The sequence below is a fragment of the Podarcis vaucheri genome (assembly GCF_965113315.1).
Source record: "Podarcis vaucheri genome assembly, chromosome: 10".
In the NCBI taxonomy this organism is placed as follows: domain Eukaryota; kingdom Metazoa; phylum Chordata; class Lepidosauria; order Squamata; family Lacertidae; genus Podarcis; species Podarcis vaucheri.
This window is the reverse complement of record NC_138748.1, coordinates 3,947,443-3,974,457: the sequence shown is the minus strand read 5'-3', so window position 1 is coordinate 3,974,457 and position 27,015 is coordinate 3,947,443. Positions and strand designations below refer to the sequence as shown.

At 47.0% G+C, this 27,015-nt stretch overlaps 1 protein-coding gene across 3 annotated transcripts in view; it reads left to right on the top strand.

Moving 5' to 3' along the window:
• The window catches only part of FAM107B (family with sequence similarity 107 member B), a 107,503-nt gene that overhangs the window by 35,387 nt on the left and 45,101 nt on the right, over window positions 1-27,015 (top strand). The window contains exon 1 of one of the 3 annotated variants that reach the window (XM_082240180.1): window positions 13,867-13,900. The exons of 1 other annotated variant lie outside the window; for it this stretch is intronic. The gene's annotated coding sequence lies outside the window, so the exon portion shown is untranslated. Of the gene's footprint in view, window positions 1-13,866; window positions 13,901-15,958; window positions 16,265-27,015 lie in introns of those variants that run through there. One more of the 3 variants, XM_082240181.1, reaches the window with a different exon arrangement.

The window sequence follows — 27,015 nt, the reverse complement described above, 5'->3', positions numbered from 1 at the left end:
AGGGAAACCCTCTTGCCATGCCGTAGTCCTCCTCTTTTAAAAGAAATATAAAAGGGAGAGGAGAACCGGCCACAGACCTCCTGGACCCGGCCTTGTTTGGCCATTGGCTCTGGTAAACAGCAACAAGCTCCAAGGGCATCGCTGCCCCGGAATGAAGCAGGAAGGGCAAATGCCGGCCTGCTCTTTGCCCCGCCAGAGGGAAAGGTCCAGTCTCTTGATCAAAGAGGGAACTGTAACGGAGCGGCTGCCCCACTTTCCAGCCATAACTTCAGAGGTGCATTTTAAACCCCAGAGCACTGTAACCCTCAGGATCTGGAGCGGTTAAATACTTTGGATCCTTGCATTTGTTTTCAAGCACTCTGAATGCAAGTCAAATAAAACCACAATCAAATAGAAATAATGGTATTTATACAGCACTTCCCCCTAAGTGCTTCATACGCATTATTATCCCACAACAATGCGCTCCTGTACAAAGCTGCCCATTTGTTAAGGTCATCTTCTTATGCCGTCTCTCCTCCATCAGACGGTGTATGTGTTTGTGCTTGAGGTGGGGAAAGCACTTTTTCTGTCTGTACAATGCCAGGAGCATTAAATAGCAGAAACAAAGACTCTTTGAACCTGGGTTAGTGCAAGTAGAAATGATAGACTGAACTCTTGTTACTTTTAATTAACCTTTAATGCAACCAGCCTCTGTATGTATTCTGCAACCACCCTGTTCGTTCTCAGTGAATATGGAAATGGCAGAGGTTGAATGAATACTCCTTCGCATTTGAGTACAGTATGTTCCTAATTTAACACCAAGGCCACAGATGCTTAGAGAGAGAGAGAGAGAGAGAGATCACAGTGAAACTCCAATCACAGTCAAGACCTGGAATCCAGTATGTGAAATAAATCAAGTTGTGAGACGGCAGGTGTGAGCTGGGAGTCTGAAGTACCAGGAGATGGTAGCACCTCAGGCCAGGCCAGGCCGTCCCTCAGCCAACAATGGTTTGGGCTGCAGACTCAGGCCAGTTTATAGGATCAGGTGGAAAGCTCTTTGCTCATGTCTCCGACCCCTGCAGAGCTGTTGGGGGCAATTTAAGTCTGTGGCTTCACTGACACCAAATCACACAGCAGGCGCGCAGCTGCTCCCTTTGGCAAGCTGACATCATTCTGCAGAGATCAAGCGGCCGGAATCTGCTGTTTTGAGACCCCTGCGCTTTGGAATGGTTTCCTGATGGAAATGATTCTCTCCCCTCCCAAGTTGTTCAGAAGCCCTTAATGCTCCGTTTCTCTCTTTCGCACGCCACACGGCCTGTTGTGTTTCACTGTGCCCTTAACACGCTGGTTACACTTCTGGGCCCACCAGACATTGACCTTTTGCTCTGTGATAGAAAGAAAGAAAGAAAGAAAGAAAGAAAGAAAGAAAGAAAGAAAGAAAGAAGGATAAGCAACCCTACATCCCATCTTGAGCACATGAATCCTGTTTCTCTCCGTCCCTTGTGGGCATATTGCCATGTGCAGGAGGACTTCATTCAGGCAGGCTCCCCCCTCGCCTCCCCTTGCCCCTTCCTCAAACTGTTTCTAATTAGTAGGAACTAGTCTGTGGGAGCCTATCTCAGATATTATTCCACAATATTTTTACTTCTCTGTTTCACTAATATTTAGCCTTCTGTTTTCTTCTCTTCCCACGTGTCCCCAAAACCCTAGCACCTTTGTTGCAAAGCTGGAGTTGCTACAGCCCTCTGGGTGACCCACGCCCTCCTCCTCCACCTCCTGCTGCTGCAGATGTACAAACTGCCTCCGCCTCCACCCTTTCCCCCTCTTTCCCCCTCCATTTCAGCACATTCCCATGATCCGAGACCCTCCCAAATTCCCAAACCTGAGTGCTACATCCTGTTTCCTGCAATTGGAACCACATCAGTAGATTTACAGTGTAGCTATTTTTAGGTGTTTGCTTATGATACGTGTGGTCTGTGAGGCACCTATATCCCAGATCACGACCCGTTCATAGAGACCTTTGTCCATGTGCATGCATTCTGCGGTCACGATGAGGCATGATTGGTGTGCAGTGGGCTGCTGCCAAAACAGCCATCACCACACTGGTTGTCTATTCACTCCAGTTGGAAGAAGCACCACCACAGTACTGGGCATGGCTACCGATTGCAACAGAGAACAGCCTGTTTCACAGTGGTGTTTCCCAACATGTGTGCAGGCATATGCATATGCTAAGGAGTGGCTTGTTGCCATCCATGTGCCTCGGGAGACAGTGGAGGAGTGTGCCTTTGGGGGTGAAGTCATAGTGCTTGCTGTGGCTGGAGAGACCCACAGGGGACAGACATGTTTTGTTGCAGGCGGGGCAGATGAAGGCGTCCAGTTGTGCTGCTGCAGATGCCCCCGGGCCTTTCTCCTCTCAGCGCTCCTCCCGGCAGTCACTCTTCCTCTGGTCACTGCTATGGATGCGCAACCTGTCTGTCTGTCTGTCTCCAGGCGCTGTGCTTGTCTGAAAGGGATTCTCACACGGTAGGCTTGATGTCGCCGGCCTTCATAAGCAGTGGCTGCCAGTGGCGTAGCGTGGGGGGTGCAGGGGGGGCCGGCTGCACCGGGCGCAGCATCTGGGGGTTAGGGGCGCAAATCCACGGGTTAGGGGGCGCAAATCCACGGGTTAGGGGGCACAAATTACTTGCCTTGCCCCGTGTGCTGACAACCCACGCTACGCCACTGGTGGCTGCAGATATTTGCAGGGTGAACTGGGCCAAATGTTTGGATCACTCTGCACCAGTTTTATTCCAGGCCTTATTCCATCCCCTTTTTTTGCATGTCCAAAAATAGACAGTAGAGCAAAAACATCTTTTCAGATGCGCTGTAGTTTGCCAGCAAACTTGTGTTTTGTGGCTGTTTCTCAGATCAACATTCTTGGACTTTCAAAAAATTCCTCATCCAGGGCTTCTGAGTCAACTCAGCAGTTCTGGGATAAGAGGACAGGTTTTCTTAAGGATCAGTCACGGGTTAAAGAGGAAGCAGAGAGCAGGAATAAAGGGACAGTTTTCACAATACAGTACAGGGAAATCTGTGGGTTCCCCCAAGGATCTGAACTGGGATTAGCAAAGGGCGAATCTGACAGTTTCTTTCTCAGTTTCTAATTTTTCTAATCTTAAAGTCAATTCTCCACATTTCTGCGATTCTGTGATTTTTTTTTAAGTCTTCATGAAAATTCAACAGCATTTAAATGCTAATTTCACCTAATAACACATTTCTAATGCAAATTTTCCTAAGATAACACATTTTTGCAATGTGATTTCCCCTAATATATGCATTTTTAGGTGTACTTTAGTATATGCATTTTTGTGCATATTACTGGGTTGGGGAGCTATATTGCCAAAATTAAGAGAAATGTGAATATAAAAAGAATGGCTGTGTTTTGGTTTGCACACTGATTCAGAAAGAATGAATTGGTTAAGTTTACCTTTGAAAACAAACTGAACCAAATTTCTTCTTGATCCCAAATTGAAACTGGGGAAGGGGTCCAGAAGGATCTCTCCAACAAAATTTCAAACAAAATGGCTAGTTGGTGTACACTGATGCACATTGAGACCTCCCCACTCATATAGGGTGTTTGCACATAACAGTACATTCGGGACTCAGTGCTGCTCATGCATGCAAATTTTGTGGACAACACCATCAATTAAATGCTGTCTCATTTTATTTTCCTATTTAATCCAGTTTTACTGGAAAATTTACTGGAAAATTCTATAGATTATAAAACAGCAGAATCTATTTTTCTATAGATTAAAAAATATTCACAGCAGAAATGGTGAATTTGAATTGGTTGTGTGTGATATTTTGATGAGTATGATGGTGATGTGAAAAAAATGCAGATAAGAGAAACACGAGTCCACAATAAACCCCTGTGTGGAAGTAGGGTCTGAATTATCAGTGGCTCCTATGGACACAGCAACTTGGGTCTGAATCCGGAAACAGATTGGGGCCCAGGCAGGTAGCTCAGCAGCCATCATGGGGTGTCAGCAGTCACCCCCAAGCTCTTGGCGTAAACGCGCGTGGATGAGGGCCCTCTGTGTCCTTGGCTGAGGGTCTTCTTCCTATGCTCTAGGCACTGTGAAGCCCTTTAAAGGTTTCTTGCAGCCTGCCCTCTTTACAACAAAGCAGAAACATTTTCTGAGGCAAAACATTAAAAACAAACGCCTTATTGTGTGCACATGGTGCACAAATATTTTCAACTCCAAGTTTTTATTTATATATATACAGTGTGTGTGTGTGTGTGTGTGTGTGTGTGTGTGTGTGTGTGTGTAATATTTAGTGCTATTTTTCTAGAAAAAGATGTGCTGGAACCTCTTTTTTCTGGAACCCTTGTTCTCTTAGAATGCCAATGGCACCCACTTGAGAGATGCCAGAACTGAGTTCCAGTGAGTTCTGGCTGAAAAAACGCCCTGTATATATTTAGTATTATAACCCCCCTTAAAGCATAGCTGTCAACCTTCCCCTTTTTTGCGGGAAATTTGCTTATTCCAGCGCCATTTCCTGCTGCTATCCCGGATTGTTAGATATCCCGTAGACTGTCCCTGGGACAGGGGAGACTGCTGATCCCTTATTTTCAAATCCGAAAGTTGACAGCTATGCCTTAAAGGAGCATTTTGCCAAAAACGTGTAAACAAGGGTATGACTTGAGTGTTTTTCAAATCTTTTCCTTTCGGGGAAGCTCACAGTGAGTTGTGGTCCAAAGAGCTCCCCTCCGCATGGCTGCCACAGAAGGCCAGGCAGGGGATTCTGGGGCATATTTTAGGGGGTCTTCTCAGTTTGTGGGGGATGTAGCTGCCTGACTTCTGGGATAACTTACCCTGCTTAAACAAAAACACACCCAGCAATCTCCTGTGCTGCACACCACAGGGGGAAAAGAGGCGTGATATTGTGAGCAGGCTGCTTTTCAGAGGAGTTTGACAATTAGTTACCGTATTTTTCGCACTATAGGACGCACCGGACAATAGGGTGCACTTTGTTTTAGAGGGGGGAGAACAAGAAAAAAAAATTCTCCCCCTCTCTGCCCAGCACCCCTTCAGTGAAGCGGCAGGAGGCGATGCACAGAGAGGGGGAGAACTTTCCCCCTCTTGTTTTCCCGCTCTAAAACAAGGTGTCGTTTAAGGTGCGTTCAGGCGGCTACCTTGGAAGCCTGGAGAGCGAGAGGGGTCGGTGTGCACTGACCCCTCTCACTCTCCAGGCTTCAGGTTCCTTTTGACCTGCTCTTTGGGGCGGGGGAAGCCCACCACCAGCCACAAAGAGCAGGTCAGGGAGCAGCGGAAAGGCGCAGCGGAGAGGCTCCTGCCATAGCTGCGCGTCACCTCTCCAGCCGGGAGAGCACGCGCGGTGCTAAAGCAGCCCCCCGCAACCCTCTCCTGGCTGAGGAGGTGACACGCAGCTATAGAGGCTCCTGCCATAGCCGCGCGTCACCTCTCCAGCTGGGAGAGGGTGGCGGGGCTATGGTGTCTTCGCTCCATAGGACGCACACACATTTCCCTTTCATTTTTGAAGGGGAAAAAGTGCGTCCTATAGAGTGAAAAATACGGTATCTCCCTGTTGAGAAACCCCTGAGTCACACCTGGGCTGTCAAACACGGTTTGAAAATCAGTGTATTAGGTTACCATAGAGGCATTTTAACTTGAGTTTGAGTTTCATCACAATACCGCCACAAGTGGGCTTCTTTTGTAAGCTGTATTAATTTATGGCTAGTCCCCACCCCCCACCCCGGCCATTATGCGGGGCCTGCACAGAGCAAATGATTTCAGTGACCACAGGCCGTCCAGGAAACGCAAGCAGGAAGCTTTTTGTTTCCATTTCTCTTTGTGATTAACTGAGGTTTATATATTACTCTCATGAAAGCAAAGTTTTCCACTGTGGCCAAAAGGTTGCTCTCTCCACAGCTTTTCATAGCACTGTGCCTGACTTTCATCATTAAAGAAGGCAAGCATAGACAGTGTTGACTGTTACTTCATTTGTAAAAAAAAGCCATAAGTTAGAAAGAACAGATTGGCCATTGCAGACAAATCTCTTAGGCCATGGCCTGTTAACCTATTTGAAAAATCTGACTCTGGTCAAAATCGCCTAAATGTCTGGTGACTGGAGAGGGGAATAAGTACAGGGTCACGCAAAGATATTCTTGACTGTTCCACACCTTTTTCAAGGACTATCCAGATGGAGCTCACAGGCCACCAGTGATTGGGGACCATCGTTTGAGGATTTCTTTAATTCTTTTGTGGGGAATGAACCTGGGGCGACAGAAGCATGCTCCAATGTGGAGAGCAGAGCTTGGATGGCTGAGTCCATTGCAAGCCACTCTCTCTCTGTCTACCCGCCTCACAGGGTTGCTGGGAGAGAGAGCACAGGATGTGCCCCTGAGAGGAAAGAATATAAATTGGATAAACACATAGCAGAATTCAGAGGAAAGGTTCACCAAACTAAAACGGACCTAAAATGTCTGCCAAGGTTTGCCATGTATATTGCTGCAAACCTTCATGAATACACATCATGCAATTAAATTCTCATAAAACTTTGTGCTAATGGCAGTGTGGTTTGTTTGTTGGTTTTTTTTTGCCAGAGGCAATTAACTCTCTCAGAAGACACAAACTCCCTTTGCATTTCTTGCTAATGGAAATGGATTTAAGAAGCTTAACTATGCTTCAGAAAACTGCTAGTACTCAGTGTACATGGTTGAAAGAATCATGTATGATGTTGTTGTTGATGCTGATGATGATTAGAGTATGTAAAATGTTTTATTTGTTTCTAGTTGATGTTATCTGGTCATAAACAGAATGGATGGATTGTTCTGTTTCTGGTCCATGTCAGTTTTGCATTTGTTCATAAGTCAATTCCATCCCATTTCTGCTTCAGTCTGCAGTTTATTTTTATTGCACATCGTCTTTGAATGTATCACACATTTTGGTATGCATTTTACCCTAAAATACACATTTTCCCTTTGCTTTTTGAGCTGAGAACCAAAAACAGTAACAGAGTTCGATTCCACAAATTAGCATGGGGGCGTAAGAAGGGTCTGCTGGATGAGGCCCCTGGCCCACTTTGTCTGCCTTGCTGTTCTCACAGTGGCCAGCCATAGTCCTGTGGGAAGCCAGTCAAGGGCAAGAGCGCCATCCCCTCCTGTGGTCTCCAGCAGCTCAAACTGAAGTGTGAGTTTGCTTACAAAATGTGAACCCAACAAAATCCTTGAGCATTCCTACAAAGAGCTGCAAATGGAAATGAGGCTGTAAGAATGCCTTGAAATCCCATTAGTGTTGCTGACTTCCTTGGTGCTATAGTGGAAGGCTTTAGAAAACGAACTTGTTCACCCTCTTTTTCAGTGACCGAGTAATCAGCCGGTCCAATGCACTCTCTCTGTCAAATCATATACTTTCATCTCTTCTTGACATCCAATATTCTCTATAAATTCCCGTGCAGTGAAAGTGCAGTGATGTCAAAGAGGCTATCACTTTCTACCACCCATGATGCACCCTGCCCTTATAAATCAAACACATTTGTTATAATTTTTATACCATGTCAAGCAACTTTTATTTCTTCCTGTTGGAAAGTATGCTCTCTTTTTTATCTCACCCTTGGAAGTTATGAATCAGAGAAATCTACCTAAGTGCATTTCCTTCCATGACATCACTGTTATTGATGTATTTTCTGAATGCTCAGTTCTTGGCAGCAGGAACTGTTAGTTATGTTCAGCACTAATGTAAGCACAGAAAAAAAGATTCCTGCCACGACACAGTAAGATTACATTAATTGGAATGGTAATAATGTATTGTTCTGCTGGACAACACATGCAATCTTGGTCTTACTCCTGAGCATTCATGTTTACCATACTTAGGAGTGCTTTATCTTCTTCATGCTCACTGGGGAGGCCATGTTTTCAATTGTAATCTTAGATAATTGCACGAGGCATGCAGGATTAGATCAGGTTTTATAATGAGGGTGTAGCAGCAAAGGAGCTGATGCTTTTAGACTGAAGATACATAATTCACCACAATCCTCAGCTGTGAAATGGGCAGTCGGTAGCTGAGCTACAGATAATTTAAAGGCAGCACCAGGTATTCTCGAAAGGTGTCTGCCTTTGTAAGGAGCACCAACTGGGGACACACAAGGGGAGAGAGCGGGACGTCTGGGCAAGAGCATTTGGAATGAAGCTAATATGAAAGGGACACCAGGAATTTGGGATTTCTAACAGATCTATCATCTGAGGAACAAATGAAAAATCCCAGATAAAATAATAATAATAATAATTTTCATTAAAATTTGTATACTGTTCTTCACATGACAATTCACATGACACCATAAAAATACAAAATAAAAACACAAAATACATAATAAAAACAAGAACAAAAACAAAGCAAACCAATAACCGCCCCCTATCACACAAACACATTTAAAAGGACATTGGATGATAATCAGCCCAAGGCCTGCTTTAAGGGGAACATTTTTGCCTGGTGCCTAAAGGTGTCTAATGAAAGCACCAGGCATGCCTCCCCGGGGAGAGCAACCGACAAACGGGAAGCCACCGCTGAAAAGGCCCCTTCTCGTGATGCTGCCTTCTGGACCTCTCATGGGGGAGGCAGACAAAGAACGGCCTGTGAAATAATGTTCCAGGGCTCCCTTTCAACACCTACAAGTCCAGAGACGAGAGCTGTGTACACACTAAAGCACATTCCTTCCCTCAAAGAATTCTGGGTACTGTAGTTTGCCCTTTACAGAGCTATACTTCTGAGCAACCCTTAATGAAGGACCGTGCCCAGAATCCATTGATGGGAAGAATGTGCTTCGAAGGTGCTTTAAAGGTACCTTGTTACCATCCCTTGTTGCTCTTCCTGCACCTCCCTTAGTCCCTACACCTGTTGGAGAGCAAAGTGGCATCTGGTGTGTGCAGACCCTGCAAGAGGCCATCCCGTGACGCAGGAGCAGCAGCAGGGACCAAGAGGCTTCCACCTGGAACGGCCAGCGTAGTTGCTCCTGCGTCCTTCCGCAGGGAGTGACAGGGTCCCCAGGGTTTTTATTTTATTTATCCTTCATAAAAGTATTTCTGTGCATCACCCACTCACATAAAATATCCAGGCATCACCTCTTTGGTAAGCATCGGCAGAGCAGAGCAGGGCCTTTCTTCAGTTATGTCACACCACACGCACGTGCGTGAATGACATTTAAAGTGTCACGCCAGTGTATTGGCCCAAGAGGCACCGTTCCATAACCCAGCAGGTGCTGTGGCGTGAAAGGAATGTTAGAAAACAAGACAGAAGTACAGTGGTACCTCAGTTTACAAACTTAATCTGTTCCTGAAGTCCGTTCTTAAACCGAAACCGTTCTTAAACCGAAGTGCGCTTTTCCTAATTAGGCCTCCCGCCACCGGTGCCCTTCCACCGTTCAGATTCCGTTCTTACACTGAGCTAAAGTTTGCAAACCTGGACACTAATTCCGGTTTTGCAGAGTTCGTAAACCAAATAGTTCGTAAACACGGCTGTTCTTAAACTGAAGTACCACTGTACTAGTGTTATAAACAGGAAGACCAAGACAATATTCCCCACCCCCTGGATGCCCCCCCAGAGAGTAAAAAGACTGGTGTTTTCTTAGCTCATGTTAACTTGGTGCAAAATAACGTGGTTTGTTTATTATAAAATATACATACACCATTTGAATGTAAAAACCTCAAAGTGACTTAGAAAAGATTAAACAGTGTAACAACATCAACAAATTGAAACCAAATTGTTAACCTGGTTTATTTTTAACTGGTTGGAAGGTTCACACAAAATAATGTCCCTTTTCATCTCACATTTCCATTTCAATTTATTTATTAAATTTGCACACTGCCCTTCATACAACGATCTCATGGCAGTTCAGAGCATAAATATACAAGGAAGATCTGATACAGCTAAGATCTCAGGCTGTTGTTTCTAATTAGGTATTGCCGTGTGCTTAAGTTCTACAGATAGAATCATAGAATCATAGAATAGAATCATAGAATCATAGAGTTGGAAGAGACCACAAGGGCCATCGAGTCCAACCCCCTGCCAAGCAGGAAACACCATCAGAGCACTCCTGACATATGGTTGTCAAGCCTCTGCTTAAAGACCTCCAAAGTAGGAGACTCCACCACACTCCTTGGCAGCAAATTCCACTGTCAAACAGCTCTTACTGTCAGGAAGTTCTTCCTAATGTTTAGGTGGAATCTTCTTTCTTGTAGTTTGGATCCATTGCTCCGTGTCCGCTTCTCTGGAGCAGCAGAAAACAACCTTTCTCCCTCCTCTATGTGACATCCTTTTATATATTTGAACATGGCTATCATATCACCCCTTAACCTCCTCTTCTCCAGGCTAAACATGCCCAGCTCCCTTAGCCGTTCCTCATAAGGCATCGTTTCCAGGCCTTTGACCATTTTGGTTGCCCTCCTCTGGACACGTTCCAGTTTGTCAGTGTCCTTCTTGAATTGTGGTGCCCAGAACTGGACACAGTACTCCAGGTGTGGTCTGACCAGAGCAGAATACAGTGGCACTATTACTTCCCTTGATCTAGATGCTATACTCCTATTGATGCAGCCCAGAATTGCTTTGGCTGCCGCATCACACTGTTGGCTCATGTCAAGTTTGTGGTCAACCAAGACTCCTAGATCCTTTTCACATGTACTGCTCTCAAGCCAGGTGTCCCCCATCTTGTATTTGTGCCTCTCATTTTTTTTTGCCCAAGTGCAATACTTTACATTTCTCCCTGTTAAAATTCATCTTGTTTATTTTTGCCCAGTTCTCTAATCTGTCAAGGTCGTTTTGAAGTGTGCTCCTGTCCTCTGGGGTGTTAGCCACCCCTTCCAGTTTGGTGTCATCTGCAAATTTGATCAGGATACCCTTGAGTCCATCATCCAAGTCGTTGATAAAGATGTTGAATAAGACCGGGCCCAAGACAGAACCCTGTGGCACCCCACTAGTCACTCTTCTCCAGGATGAAGAGGAACCATTGATGAGCACCCTTTGGGTTCGGTCAGTCAGCCAGTTACAAATCCACTGAGTGGTAGCAGAGTCAAGACCGCATTTTACCAGCTTCTTTACAAGAATATCATGGGGCACCTTGTCAAATGCCTTGCTGAAATCAAGGTAGGCTACATCCACTGCGTTCCCTTCATCTACCAGGCTTGTAATTCTGTCAAAAAATGAGATCAGGTTAGTTTGACATGACTTATTTTTCAGAAATCCATGCTGACTATTGGTGATCACAGCATTCCTTTCTAGGTGCTCACAGACTGTTTGCTTAATGATCTGCTCCAGAATCTTCCCTGGTATTGATGTCAGACTGACTGGGCGGTAATTATTTGGGTCCTCTCTTTTCCCCTTTTTGAAAATAGGGACAACATTTGCCCTCCTCCAGTCTGCCGGGACTTCGCCTGTTCTCCAGGAATTCTCAAAGATGACTGCCAGTGGTTCTGAGATCACATTTGCCAGTTCTTTTAATACTCTTGGATGCAGTTCATCTGGCCCTGGAGACTTGAATACATCTAGACTAGCCAAGTATTCTTGTACTATCTCCTTAGTTATTCTGGGCTGTGTTTGCTTTGCTGAATCATTTGCTCCAAATTCTTCAGGTTGGGCATTGTTTTCTTTATCGGAGAAGACTGAGGCAAAGAAGGCATTGAGGAGTTCAGCCCTTTCTGTGTCCCCTGTTTGCATTTCACCATCTTCTCCTCTGAGTGACCCCACTGTTTCTTTGTTCTTCCTTTTGCTACGAACATACCCATAAAAGCCTTTTTTGTTGCTTTTAACCTCTCTAGCAAGCCTGAGTTCATTCTGTGCTTTAGCTTTTCTGACTTTGTGTCTACACGTGGTTTCCCCCCTTTTCCATTTTTTTGTACACATCCTTTTTTAATCTTAACTCAGTTAAAAGTTCTTGGCTTCTTTAGGCACCTTCCATGTTTCCGTCTCATTGGTATTGCCTGACGTTGTGCTTTTACTATCTCCCTCTTAACAAACTCCCAGCCATCATGAACTCCCTTTCCTTTTAGTATTACTGTCCATGGGATCTCACCCAGCACTTCCCTAAGTTTTATGAAGTCGGCTTTCTTAAAGTCAAGAAATTGAGTCCTAGTATGCTTGGCCGCTCCTTTCCGCTGTATAGTAAACTTCAGAAGAGCATGATCACTCGCGCCTAATGATCCTTCCACTTCTACCCCACTAACCAGGTCATCAACATCGGTTAGGACCAGATCTAAAATGGCTGTTCCTCTTGTTGCTTCTCCCACTTTCTGGACAATGAAGTTGTCTGCAAGGCCAGTGAGGAATCTGTTTGACCTTATGCTCTTGGCTGAGTTTGACATCCAACAAATATCCGGGTAATTGAAGTCCCCCATTACTACTGTCTCCCTTCCTTTTGCATGCTTGGCCATCTGTTCCAGGAAGGCATCATCTATGTCCTCCGTTTGGCTTGGGGATCTATAGTAAACTCCCACAATGAGGTCTCTGTTATTCTTTTCTCCCATAATTTTGACCCAAATGCTCTCACTTTGGCTTTAAGGATCTAAATCTTGGATCTCTTCACAGGTATACACATCCCTGACATATATCGCCACTCCTCCTCCTTTCTTGTCTGGTCTGTTTCTCTGAAATAGATTGTATCCCCCCATTATTACATTCCAATCGTGGGACTTATCCCACCAGGTTTCAGTGATGCCTATTATGTCATATTTAGTTTGCTGTACCAAGAGCTCAAGCTCATCTTGTTTATTTCACATGCTTTGCGCATTAGTGTACAAACATTGTACAGATGTTTTACCTGAACAGGATTCTCAAAATTTGCCACATTTATGAAGTACATAAACGGAACCCATCACTTGCCTTAAACTTCTTGATTGTAAAAAAGTGCAAACAAGTAAGAAGTGCGGCAAATGTCTTGTTCCATGTACCAACCAATCTTATTTTGTAATGCGGCAATAAAGCATATATTGGGGGAATGCCTTCGACAACGCCATCTTCACAGATGCAATGAGAAGGAATGCCCACAGAACCCATCTAAAACCAGGGGCAGAATCTGCTGAAACATCAGCAAAGTGGATGTTTTCCTTAAGGGGAATTTATAGAAACCTCTGATAAAAATAGGATTCAAAGCCACGGTTGACCTTTATCATAGCAGGCAGATTTCAGAGCTGGCCCATTGCTCCATCTCTAATCTTTATTTGTAATTACCCTTATGTATTCCTGCAAAACCACCCAAGGCATTTGTTGAAAGAAAACTAGGTTAGAGGCTTTATTAATGAATAGCGTTTGCATTTGGGGGGGAAAGGTTTCCTTTAAAGGCTTAATTGGGGAGGGAAAAGAATCCTTTTGACTTTCCACTTTGCTATAGGGGAGGCATCTTCTCCAATCTCAGCCAGCCGACAGCGCCGGCCCCCTCCTGGGGCTCCGGGTCCGCCGGCCTCTCGCCGGGGAGGCGCGCCGAGGGCGGCCGGGTCTCCGCGCGGCGCAGCTCCCACCGACGGCGGGCAGAAGGCAGCGGGCCTCGCTCTTCCGGCAGTGGGCGCCGCCGGGCTCCTTTTCGGCCACCGCGCTCTGCGGAAGCTGATTGGAGACTCGCGCGGAAAGCAGCCCGATTCGGAGCGCCTTCCTGCCCGACGGTCCGCCTGAGACGCCGCCGCCGCCACCGCGCTTCTCGCGCGCCCCAAACAACAAAGGCGGCGGCGGGCGGAGGGGCCGAGACACAAAGCGGCGGAGCGGGGCGGAGCCGCGGCCCGTGAGTCAGCAGCCCGCGCGCCGGCGGGATCCGCCCCGCGGCGCCTGCAAGGCGAGCCCGGGCGCCGAGCGAGCGAGCAGCGAGGAACGGACGAGCGAGCGAGCGAGCGCGGGAAGGAGCCGCCGCGCGGGGCTCCGGCCGGAGGAGAGCGCGCCCCGAGGTGAGGGCTTGGCGGCGGGCGGGCGCGCGGGGCACGTGCGGGCGGAGGGCGCGCGCCGGACGCGGAGGTTCCCCCAAGCGAGGGCGGGCGAGGAGCTGCTCTCCATCCCCGCTTCCTCGCGCCCGCCTCGCCTTTGTCCTCCTCGGGGCGCCCGGCCGCGGCTTTGTCCGCCCTGCGCTTCGGAGAGGAGAACCGCGAAGAGGGGCGGGCTGGGAGAGCGGAGTCGCTTCGGAGTCTGGTGGCGGCTGCTTTGCCCAACCTCCCTCCGCGGAGCTTTCTCCTTCCTTCCTTCTTTCTTTCTCTCCCCCCTCCGGCTTCAAAGGGCTCCTGGGCTGCCTCTGGCTGCGGCTCCCCGGCTCCCCTTGGCCCTTTCCGGGCCACTTTCGGCGCTTCCCGGCGCGCCCCCTGCGCGGGTCTGGGACGCGCCTGGTCCCTTTGTGAGTGGGGCGGGGGCCGCGAGGCGCTTTGGCCCTTCAGTGGGCGGCCCGCGAGCGGGGCAGAGTGCGGCCCCTTCCCCCGGAGTTGTGCGGGAAGGAGGCGACAGGGATGACTTGGCCTGCCTCCGTTCAATCGACGGGGGTTTTGTTTTAATGCCCATAGCAGCGGTTTGGGCTTCAGCCCGATGCGAAGGGCGATGTGCGCGTGTGCGCTTTTCCCTTTCTGTACTTCTTTCGGAGCTTGCCAGCTGGTGTGGGAACGTGGAATACGAAGGGTTCAATTCCAGCCTCCGTGTCGCGCCGCCAGTCCAAAGTGGCTGCAGATGTTCTTGCATCTGGGGTACCGCTCTGGGGCCTGAGCTTTCGGCGACCTTGCAGGGAATGCTACCTCTGCGCATGGGACTTAGAAGGACTGTATGTGTGAGAGAGAAACTTTCGCATAAACTGCCCACACCCCAAACTGAACTGTAATGGCAGATAAGGAATTCTGTTGCCTTCTTCCCAGATGAGGCTGAACTCCAACTCCCATCTTCCCCAGACATCATAGCCCATTGTCAGGGGGGATGAGAGTTGGAGCCCGGCGAGATTGGAGGGCCAACTCAGCTCCGCTGGGAAGAGCAGGGGGCTGATAGCACCAAGGTTGCAGGTTCAATCCCTGGACGGGACAGCTGCAGATTCCTGCATTGGCGGGGGGTGGGTGGGGGTGGGCTAGATGAGCCTCAGGGTCCCTTCCAGCTCCACAGTTCTCTCATTCTGTATGGCCTCCTATGCCAGAAGAAGGGCATTAAGCCTTTAAATGCAATCAGTGACTTGCAAGTGTTGCTTCATAAGGTTTGGAGCCGAGTCTTGTTGATGCTGCCAGAGGGTATCAGGAATTCCCTGGCTGGGGGTCTGTTCATCCACGCCCTCATTCCGTCTCCAGCAGCCAGGTGTGTTGTCTGGGCACTTGCAAGCAGGACATGATAGTAGGGATCTCTCCTATCTGGTGTTCAGATGCCCCTGAACTTGGAGGCTGCTTGTCCCTTACTAGACCTGCCCCCCACGTTCCTCAAATCTGCTTAAAAAAACTTTTCTGCACACGTCTCCTTTGCAGTGTTTCCCATAAATTAGTTTTGTGAAGAGGAAACTCTTCTTTTGCAATTTCTGAACCCGCTTCCAGTAAACTATTGAGGGGAGTAGGAGTTCTACAACTGAGAAGGGAGGGAAAAGCATTTTTCTCCAAACCACTAATATGTAATTTTATAAATCTGTCACGCCTCCCCCATACCTAGTTGTCTCGCTACTCAAAACCAGAAAATGTGGTCTTAAATCATGAGTAATCATGTAAATTCTTGCAAGTATCTTACGTACCATTTGTTTCTCTTTGGATGTCCCCTCAACCCTTCTCTGTAAAAACCAAAACAATAAGGATCATTTCTGTCTGGGTCTGTCTCTGTTCTCCAAGAAGTGATGTTAGCTGCTTCACTTGCTGAGTCTGGGGAAGTGAAGTCCACTATTGCTATTGTGGGCTTATCTAAAGTATTTGAGTACTTTGGTGGCACTTACACCCCCAGGCCGCCTTTGCCTGGGGGCATTTAAGGAATGCAAAGGAAGGTTGGTAGAAGCAGCTGCTGGGCCACAAGGAAGGGAACTGCAGCAGACGTGGAGCCAAGTTGGAAGCAACCAACCCGTAGGGGAAACTCCTGTGCTTCTCTTTCAGTTGGGGTGTTGCAGGAGGTTAAAATTGTGATGTGCAGTCACTTGATTGGCCCATTGAATCTTCTTGATCTCCCACCCCCTCTGACTTCTTGTAACTTTTAACTGTGCCTCTTCCTTCCTAACCGACAAGTGCTGGAGCTGGTTAACATGGGTTCATCCTGAATATTTTCGCTGCTTCAGGAGCCACTAACTCTAGAGGGCTTTGCCTGCAGCAACACCTGTTGCACTGGTAAGTTCAAAAGAGCAAAAAGCAACCTGTTTGTTGCTGTTCCGAATACTTTTGGCCATGCTGAGAAGTGAGCATTTTGTGGCAAGCCGTATGCGTGACAGCCTAAAATTGTCTGAAGTGACTATTAAATATTTGTCAATACATAGTTTTTGCTCTATATGCACACTGTCTAATCTGCCCCTGGAATAGTTGGGCTGACTTAGGTGAAGGTGTGTTTCTTCTGTTTTTATTTTTAGTATCATGCATATAAGGTGTCCAGCGCTTGGCAGAGGAGTCAGAGAGCAGTATTGTCTTACAGAGCTGGGTTCAGTGTACCTTGTGCAGCCGCAGCAAAAGAGAGGATGGTCAACAAAGGCAGGAAAGGACCTTTGAAAGGAAATCAAGTTTCTTAGTGAAGCAGCAGCTGGGCAAAGAAAGGAGGCTTGAGGGCTAAATTGTGTGTTGCATTTTGCCCCCTGACTTTAACCAATGAACTCAAGAATGGCATGCCAGAAATCCTGCAGAGCAGGCGGCTCTGCTCTTCCTCCCCAGTCAGGAGGTGATGCTCCGGAATCCCAGGTGCTGGGGACCAGGGCGGAGGCGGCGGCTCGTGCCTTCGGGTCCTGCTTGCCGCTTTCCCCCAGGCATCTGGTCGGCCACTGTGAGAAGAGGGTGCTGGACTAGATGAGTCCTTGGCCGGATCCAGCAGACTCCTTCTAGTCCTGACACACTTGCATTTTACGCCTGCAAAACTTCTGTGAGTTAGATTTAAGTTAAGAGGGAAGGGGCCAAGCACAGCCCTCTGAGCTTCACGGCTGAGTGGGGAGTTTGTGCCGGGGTCTCCTCAACGCAAGATTTCTCCTTCTTGCCCTGCTTCAGCTCTCCTTGGAGACTGACTACAAATCTGCAGAGGTTGACCTCAAAATGAGGTTTGCTTGGAAGCTGTTAGGAAAAAGCACAGTTTTGGACAAGACGTACTAGGCTTGGGATGGGACTGTGACTATAGGAGCATGTTTGATTCTTGATGGCTGGAGTCACGATGGGTAGGCAGCAAATTTATGGTGTCCCCCACTGCGTGCCTTTATTTCTTCCTCGTAGAACAAAGTGGCTGCCATGATGGGGCATTGTTTATTTTGTTTTGCTTTTGTTCTTGTTTTTATTATGTATTTTGTGTTTTATCTTGTATTTTATGCTGTCCTGAGATCTTCAGATGAAGGGCAGTATACAAATTATATATATAAACACACACTTAAATTAAGTTCTGTGTGTGTGAGTTACAAGTGGCACTTGGGGACACTCCTGCAGTGAAAAAGGAGTCTACCTTTTACCCTCAGGACTGGAGTTCCTTCCACATGCATGCCTGCTGATACAGATAAAGAGTTCCCTCAAAGCCCCCCTTCAGGCAAACGCCCCCCTTGGCGGGGGGGGGCAGCTGCTCCCCCCCATCAAGTAAACAAACAAAAATACTTAACTAACTGGCCAATTGTGTTTCAGACAGCTGGGTTCTGCCCCCCTGTCAGGAATGCTGGCTGTGCCCCTGCCCCTCCCCTGCCAGCTTGTTGCTTCTTCCTTCCTGCCTACAACTCTTCCACCAATAAATAAACTCCTTGGTGCAGTTCTCCTTAAGGCAGCAAGCCTTGACCTGGGCTGCGCCACTTCAGACTCCCTTCCACGGAGGATAAGGCTATGGAGTAGCTCCCCTGTCAGGCAGCATGCTGAGAATCCCAGGTAGGAATAACTCCATTGCTTCCCTGTCCTGCCTGTGGGCTTTCCATGGGCGCCTGGTTGGCCATGGGGAGATGAGCAGGAGTGTCTAGAATGGTCCCTTGGCCTGATCCAGAAGAATATATTCAAATAACCCTGCATAGCTGCCAACCAGGGAGAAAGTTCTCCATCCTGGTCCCCAACATGCTAGCATTTAATGTTCCAGCTGTTTTCCTTTTGAATGTAAGGCCCCCCCCAGCTGTAGCGTTCAAACACAGGCACCACCACACCCACACACCCGCAGTGAGTACCAGGCCTTGGTTCTGACTAAAGGCACTGGTTTTATAAGTATTGCAGTCATTCTGTGCCAGCAGATGTGGGATGATGCAGTGTCACCACTGAAGTCCACTCCTTCAGTTAGAAGGTTTGGTTTTGGTCTAAACGATGGGAATGACACAGCCACCCATCCATTCATACAGTGCCCTTTCTGTATAATATCCGTGTGACCTCATATTTGCTTACTGTCCTTTGTCCTGCTGAAAATTAATAAAAATCACATTATTGAAGGCAGGGTGTCAAGACGGGCATCTGCTGGTACGGAGTGACCACATGGGGCTCATGGTCCTGAGCTCACAGAATGCTTAAAAATGCAGGTGTTTTGGGAGTGATAGAATAGGCACCAAACAAACTAGGTTGGAAGAGATTCACCACAAAAAGCTCAGCACATAAAAAAGTTACATTGATCTTTATCTTATCACCATCTTTCAAAAAACAACAAATGAATGTTTGTTCCCTTGCCTCCGTTCATTCACATGCCTCCATCTCCTTCTGACAGCCTGTGTTCTTGCTGCCCTGCAGGCAGATTGCAACCACAAACACACTGAACTTTCAATTGCTGCAATTGAGATTATTTTGCAGTGACTAGTTTTATGAAATAGTTCTGTGTTTAGGTAGTGCTGGCTTTGCATTCCTTTTTATTAAGGACTTTACAGTAAAAAACTATAAATGGGGAACAATTCCGCAGCAAAATGCATTTTGGAAAACAATTTGGGGAACAATTCTGCAGCAAAATGCATTTTGGAAAAACAAGCCTCTTCCAGTTCCCTCTCAGTGTGGCCAAGATTGGCCAGTTATAATGCAGGTTCCACAAATATCAACTGATGCACATTAACCCGTCTTCATAAGTTGTTTGGGACCTTTCCCAATATTAAACATTTCCAAACTGAAACATAATTTTTAAGTGATGGTGGTGGAACTTGTTTTTAGTATTTTTCACAGTGTAAGCGATAAAGTCATTTCAAACAGGGAAATGTGGTTCTGGTTTCACTGGGCTTTGATCATGTGCATCTGGTGGGTACGTTTCTCTGCTGCCCTCTTCCAGAGCTTCCTGTACCAACGGTCTATGGCATCTGTAGAGTTTTTCCCAATTGTGTAATAAGCAATCTAGCTGCATAAAAAACACAAGCTCTTTTTGTCTCTTCTGTGTCTTCTTCAAACATGGAAAGCAATCTTAGCTTGGGAGTCATTTACTCCCTGAATTTGGACCCACAGGTGCTTCTCGCTAGTGCTTATGCCAGCCCTGAAAAGTAGGCCAGTGCTGAGACCCTCCTTCGACATTTTGTGGCAGGAGGCGGAGGATGGAGGCTCTTAGGTAAGCCAGGTGACGTCAGGTCCATGAGCTGTGTCTTGGCTTTGAAGACAGAAGGAAAGTTCAGGGATAAATACTAAATCAATACATGATAAAAGTGGGGAAAAGAAGTCTCTCCATGGCCACCTTTTTGTTTTCCTCCATTTTTGGGCAGCTAATGTTTACAAACAACAAGGTGGCTTCTGCCACCAAACAGACGAGACTAATGGAGCCTTCAGAGGGGCAGTTTTTTATTCTGTGAATCACCATGAGATCTTTGATGAAGATGTTCCACTTGGCCCATATATTGTGTGTGGCACAAGCATGGTGGAAAGACATGATGGCGGCTTGGTGTAGTGGTCAGAGTTTTTGACCAGGCCTGGGAAGACACGTTCGGCCATGAAGTTCTCTGTTCGAACTGTGGGCTGAGAGAAGGGGCCTGGCTCACCCTCTCTGGCAAGGTGTCCGTAAGGATAACATTGTGTGGGTCCCACAGGCACTGCCCTGAGCCTCTTGGAAGAAAGTTGGACTAGGAATGTAATAAATAAAATTTGTAAGCCCAGGGCTCTCTTCCTATTACCGTCAGAGAGAGGAAACTTGAATTCCAGTGTTGACTTCACCTTTCAGTAAAGTAAAGCCTAAGTATCCCACATGTTCTCTTGACTTCCTTCTAGGTAGGCACAGTTAAGATGGAAAACAGCATGATGACACATTCTTCTCAGTGTGTTTTAGAAGGTGGTGGAGAGAGTCTTCTGTAGGTTAGGTTTATTCTCTTAGTTGTTTTGTCTTTACCTTTATTTTGCTGTTGTCCCAGGTCTTCAATCCAGGCCCCCCAAAGAGCTTGGTGTGGGCTTGTCTGTTCTTTAACATCGGGTATCATCAACAGGGAGAAACTGGGTTGCTGGCTGTCGCATCAGATAAGGCTCTGGGGCCAGTTTGCCCTCTCTGCTGAAGAATTTCAAGAACCAGTTATGCAAAACCAGCGGGTTTTAGGCACACCTTTAGAAACATGCCTGCATAATCATTGTTCCAGGTAACCACAGTCAGGTTGCTATAGCATTGCCATGGTAGCCTGTTGGTGCCTGTAATTTCAGTGGGAAAATCTAGTCCTTCCTTTTCTGATCAATACTGTTCTTGGGGGGAGTCCAGTGCATTGTGGTAGCAATACTCCTTGAAAGGTGGCCTCCATCCGTCTTACTCTAGTGAACCCTGCAGAGCCAGTAACCCTTTGTCAAGTGCTGGGAGCTGGAGGGCTTAGAACAGAGTACCTGCCATGGAGAAGTTTCCTGCTGCCTGCTATCCAGTCTAGAGGCTGCGGGTGGATGGGAGTCGTGGGAATGGGGAATTCTGCAGTGGAGGAAAGGGGCAAGCGGGGACGCCTCTGGGCACAAGCCACACCGCCCAGGTCATGCCGCAGTGTTTTGCTTGGACTGAGGCCGCCAGCAGCTCCCTGCAGAGGCACTTGTGGGACAGGGGATTTGGTAAGAGGAAGAGGCGAGAGTGAGGGTGCAGCAAGCAAAAAACGGGTTGGGGGAGAGGAAGTGAGGAAATTTAGCCACCTGAGTGAGGAAAGGAGGGAGGCTGGAGAGTTGTGACAGATCTTGAAGGAGAGGAAAAGGAGAAGTTCCTGCCCGCCCGCCCCAAATGCTGTGGTCTTCCTCCCCTCCTTCCAGGCCCCCTGCTGAGCCAGAAAGCATCGCCTCCCTTCTGTGAGGAAGATAAGATGCAGGAAGGAAATTTAGGAAGAGAGAGATGGTTCGTCATTTTACTGATAATAAACTTGGGAGTAAGGGAGGGATTAATCAAATTGGCTATTGGGCTTTCTTTTATTGATTGAGTTTCTCTTTGTGCATCTAAATGCGGGAATGAAAGAAGAAATTAATCAGCTGTGTATCATGTAATGGCCTCCTTGGCATAGGCTTCCGACTAGGAGGAAGACGGGGCTGGAAAGGGAGGAGGGATGGAAGAAACAGGCAGTTTGCAGAGAGCAGCAAGGAGATACAGAGAGATAAAAAGAAGTCTTTGCCCTCTGAAACAAAATCTGCCTAAAATGGTATGTCCTGTGTCAACATTTTGTGATTGGTGGGCTTCAGTAGTTTTTTATCCTTTCGAGAAGACTCTGGGGTAAGGAAATCTGAGAAACCCCACCTTGTATTGTTCGCCAAGCATGCAAATAAGGCTGAGTTGAAGCTTGGGGTTGCTCTTTAGCAGCTGCTGATGTCAAAAGGGGATTGACTGAATGCTGCCCCCCCCCAATAATAATTGCTAGACCCTAGTTTAGTGGCATGTGACTGGGCTGCAGTGAGCCTCGGACTCCTATGTTTCTCTCTTTCTCAGCACAGTTGCGAGAAGTTCATACGCTTGGCCTTCTAGTTTAGATTGAAGCTTGCTGGCTGTGTTAACCTAACCGTAAACTGTAGTTTATCTGAACTATGATTTGTTTTGAACAAGCCAACTTCAATTCATGGGTTATGAAGCTGTCCTGCTTGAAAAAAACTGTTAACCACAGTTTAGCATGTTGACCAGATCCTTCACTGTGGTTAACCAAAGCTGCTGGGATCCTATGCAGAGAGATGAAGGGGAGGGGAGCACAGGAGCCCAAACCTCATTGCAGCTTGTCTGGTGGTCATTGCCTCTTCCCTTCTCTGCCTCCCCCACCAAAAAAACAAAACAAGGGAGAAATTGTGTGATTACCTTATTCAGCCCTTGGAGTGTGGTGTGTGGAGAAATTTTATCTTGGAAGAAAAATTGCAGGATATCAAGACTTACTTTGCCCTCTAAAGATTTGGACAGAATCTGTCTGTCACCCATGCTATCAACAAAATTTTAGGAGAAAATGAACATGAAAGTAGGCTGATAATATATGTACTTAACACTCCCACACCACTCCAAGACAGGTATTTCGTAACTCCAGAAAAGGTTCTCCCTTTTCAAAATTAAATAGCGAATTTCTTTAAAGGTCTAACATTGGGACCAGCTTGGAAGTTGAGATGAGTTAACATTTCCCCACATTAAAGAGTTTGAGTTCTGCTTCCTTCCTACATTTGATAACTATCCCATTTGTGCCCAGAAGTTTGGAGTCTAAAGGCGGCACAAGAAGCCCAGTGGAGCCAAGAGCTCTTGAAAGGAAAAGGACTTGTAAAGCTTAAAGGTAAAGGACCCCTGGATGGTTAAGTCCAGTCAAAGGAGAGTATGGGGTTGTAGCGCTCATCTCGCTTTCAGCCCGAGCGAGCCGACGTTTGTCCGCAGACAGCTTTCCAGGTCATGCGGCCAGCAGGACAAAATGCTTCTTGTGCAACAGAACACCATGACGGAAGCCAGAGCGCATGGAAACACTGTTTACCTTCCTGTCGCAGCAGTACCTATTTATCTACTTGCTGGGTTGGTAGGAGTGGGGACACAGCAACAGGAACTCACCCCGTCACAGGGATTCAAACTGATGACCTTCTGATCAGCAAGCCTGAGAGACTCAGTGGATTAGACCACGGCACTACCTGCCTTTGTCTGGTATTTAAATATTGGTGTCGTTTTTAATGCAATAGTTTTTAGGTATGTTTTTTAAAAGCTAGCACAAGTATCCTCAGTCACAGCCTGCCTTATTCCTTTTTGTAAAATGGTAGAACTATGGCAGTAAATGACCGATCAGTAATATTAATTAATATGTTTGATTGTTTGTGGGTTTTTAACTTGCCCTGGGATCTTACTGTGAAGGGGGGGGGGGCTAATAAATAGTAATAAAGAAGCCTCAAGGCTGAAATGAACAAATACATTCAGCTGATATTTAGAGGAAGTTTGCTGGCAAAGGAAAAGCAAGGCTAAAGCTCTGGTGCAGTTTTCCTGTGCTCAGGAGACCCTTGCCTTCCAGGGCCTTTGCAAGTAAGTACAGCAGAGCCCTTCAGAGAGCAGAATACTCTCGAGTTGGGTGTGGCCTGGAGAAACCGGAACACCTTCGTACATCCAACAGTATATTGGTATGCAAAGCTGTTGTGGGGTGAATGGGGAGTTCTTCACTTGTGATGTAAGAATTTCCATTACAGTGCAGAGAGATAGACATTGAGAACCAACTATTCTGGCTTCCAAACTCCCAGTTGACATGCCCAGCATACCTGATAGATGTTAAAAACACAAAAATGTGTGTGAAATAGTAGTAGTGAACAATCTCCTCTTTGCAACCTTGAGCAATTCAATACACATAGGAGGGCTGCTAAATGAGTTTGGCAGTTCAAATAGTCCAGGCAGTGCCATCCATCCAATATATTTTTAGATTTTCTTATGAGAAGACAGACTCCGGAGGATGGAATGGACGAGACCAGTTCTTGTGTACTCAAGAAGGCAGTTTCTGCACATGCTGTAGAGGGAAGTGAAGGGCCGGTGAGGCTTGCCAATGGGAAGGAAAACTCTGACCCTAAAGCGCCACTGCCTTGCGGCATATCTTCAGGAGAAGAAAAGGCTCAGGAGTAAACCCGACACAAATCTGGGGTGGGGTCCTCAATATGGTTAGATGGCGCCTTGTACCCCTCTTTCTGGCAACTCCTGCAGCAAAGCTGGTATCGAATGTCTTGCTCTGCTTACCTTTGGATCACATCAGTGAGGCCAAAAGAGAGGGGGGTTGTTTTGTCTGGGCAGCCCAGGACCTCCAGGCACAACGCCCAGGCTAGCGCCCTGGGGAGGTCACCTTGGCACTGCTAACGCAGAGGCTTGGCTTCACCCCTGGAGGCGCACTCCACTGTGCCTCGAAAATATGAATGGTGTTGCCTGGTATTGTTGAGTGCAAAAAATCCACAAAAACCTTAGTGATGCATTGAGTAGAATTTAATTTTAAAAATGCAAATAGCTCTGTGTTAAGGAAGGACCACAGCTCAGTGGTGGAGCTTTTAGCATGCAAGGCCGTGGTTCAGTCCCCAGCATCTCCAAGTGGGGCTGGGAAAGACTCTCTGTCTGAAAGCCTGGAGAGCTTTGCCAGTTGCTGTAGAAAACTCGGCTAGATGGAGCGGTGGGTCTGTCTTGGGTTAAGGAGATTCTTACGTTGCTGAGATGCATTCTCAGGGTTACAGCGAAGTGCTTGCGTCTTCAGAAAGTCTGCGCACTGCTCAACTTCCACAGGGGTTATGTTCCGGGGATTGCACCTAAAGTCAAAATTGTGTGTAGTCAAAACACATTGGGTGGGATTGCCGATGCCTTTTCCCCTGGACTGCCTCCCCTTAAATTTTTTATATTTTTTATTGCCAAGCATGTAAAGCTGAATGTGCACAAGTTAATTGCGCCTAAGTTGCGGACTTACTAGATCATTGTTTGCCCAACTCTCCTGTTGTTTGGCCAATTATTACAGGTCCCGAAGGAGACTTGCAGCATAAAAACAGTTATAAAAATTGAAATATTGACAGTCATAAAATAACAAAGTCTAGAATAACATCAACATTGACAACCATAAAACAATGAAGTCTACAATAATATCAACAGTCACATGATGGGCTTTGCAGTGAAATAAACCTTTCTAGCAATCTGGCTTGTCTATGTGGCTAAAAACTAGCAATGAAGGTGCCTAATGAAGAGTTTCCAAGAAGAGATCCCATCACAGAGAGGCCTTGGCTCTTTGTCAACATCACGGTAACCTCTGCAAATTGAGGTACTAGGGTAAGTTAGGAGACCCGCTCCAAGAATGTCTTATGAGGAGTTATGCCACCTGGTCAACCAAGGCCTAAAGCCATTTTTTGAAATATAAAGGCGGGAGCCACCGCTTTGATTTGTGCACGAATGCCAGCTAACAACGAGTGAAGCTCTATCTGCACTCTTATGATGTGCTTTTCTTGTGCCCAGTGAACCAGTTGAAGCTATGGACACGTTTATGATGGGAACTGGAAGAGTTGAGTCCTTGGCACCAAGGCAGAGACACTCGCTCATTCCGGGAGGCAGAGTGAGGAGGAGGAGTCCTTGCTCCGTCCCAAACACCAAGTGCAGATGATCCTTAATGATTGTATTCCAAACTCAGCAATCAAATATGCCTGAAATATATAAATCTTTACCTTTAGATTGATCTTCCTGTTTCGTGTGTGTTTTTGCTTTGCTGCCAGACTAGAGGAGAGATGAAACAAGAAGAGTTTGCAGAAATTAATGGTCAAGAAATGAGGGAATTGGGCTACCTGGTGGTGGGCAGACCGTAGCTAGCTTCCTGGGATTGGTGATAAGGCAAAGTACTGCAGATACAGTCTTGTGGAGGAGGCAGGACTTCCTGTAGTGTTTTAAACCTTGGCTTGGACTGTGATTTCTTCCACTCCCACCCTAAGAATGGAACATCATGTTCAAACTCTCATTGGGACCCTCTCCCCCCCCCCCATGTTGGGCAAAGGTTTCCTGCACTGCAGGGGGTTGGACTAGATGACCCTTGCGGTCCCTTCCAACTCTGCAATTCTATGATTCTGCCCCCACAAGCAAAAGGACCGAGGAATGCTGACCCAAGCTTGTGTTGCCCTCACTGGGGAAGAGGGAGGGAGATACCTTGGCCTGACCAGCTGTGTGAGAGAAGGTGGCTGAGAGTGTGGGTGGGGTTGTGAACTGTGTTACAGGTGTGGTGGGAAACCTCTTAGGTCGGGGTGGGGTGGGGTGGGGTGGAGGGACTCGTTCTTCCTCTAGTTCCATTGTCAACTGCATTGTTTTGCAGCACCTCCTCGAGTCCTCTGGTAACTGCTGCTGTCTGTCTGCTGGCATGGCAAATGTTCCTTTTTTCTGCTTTCCTTTTTGTGCAAACTGTTGCACCACATTGTTTTTCTTGCTGCTGAAGCATTCCCCAGCCTAGAAAGGAAATAAAGAAATAAGCCACAATGGCAAGATAACATTAATTGACCCACCTTCAAGAATTATACATAGATCAACAGTTGCATAGATGGTAAGGAAATTCTGGGCCGCTTCTGCTTGGCTCTGAGAAACAGGAAACAAATGTGGTGGTTTTCCTGTCAAAACAAGAGGAGGAGGGTGTGTGCTCAGAGAGGAGAGAGTTTTGTGTTTAGATATGTGCACAGCCCTCTTAAAACACACAAGGTGCTTGTGTTCCCTGTTGGTTGAAGGTGGAAGGAAATTGCCAAAGAGACATATGTAGTGGAGAGGAGCAGGGCGTTTCTTATTACTCCTGAGGTACAACAGTAGGGATCATTTAAAAATCAAACCCCCAGCTGTGGTGTGCCGTGCTGGGAAGTAACAGACCAAAATTGGGGGTGTGTGTGATGTAGACTTCATTCTCTTGATTATTATTTTTTAAACCAATGTGCTTGCAGCAAAAGGGAAATAAATTGTCCTGGCAAGAGGTGGGCTTGCAGAATTTAATGTTTCCCAAATGTGTGAAAGGAAAAAGACATGTCTCTCTCTCACACACCGGCCCTATATTGGAAGGATCCACACTTGTTTGTCACCCCTGGACTGCATTGTCAAAGTTTCATGTATTTTAATC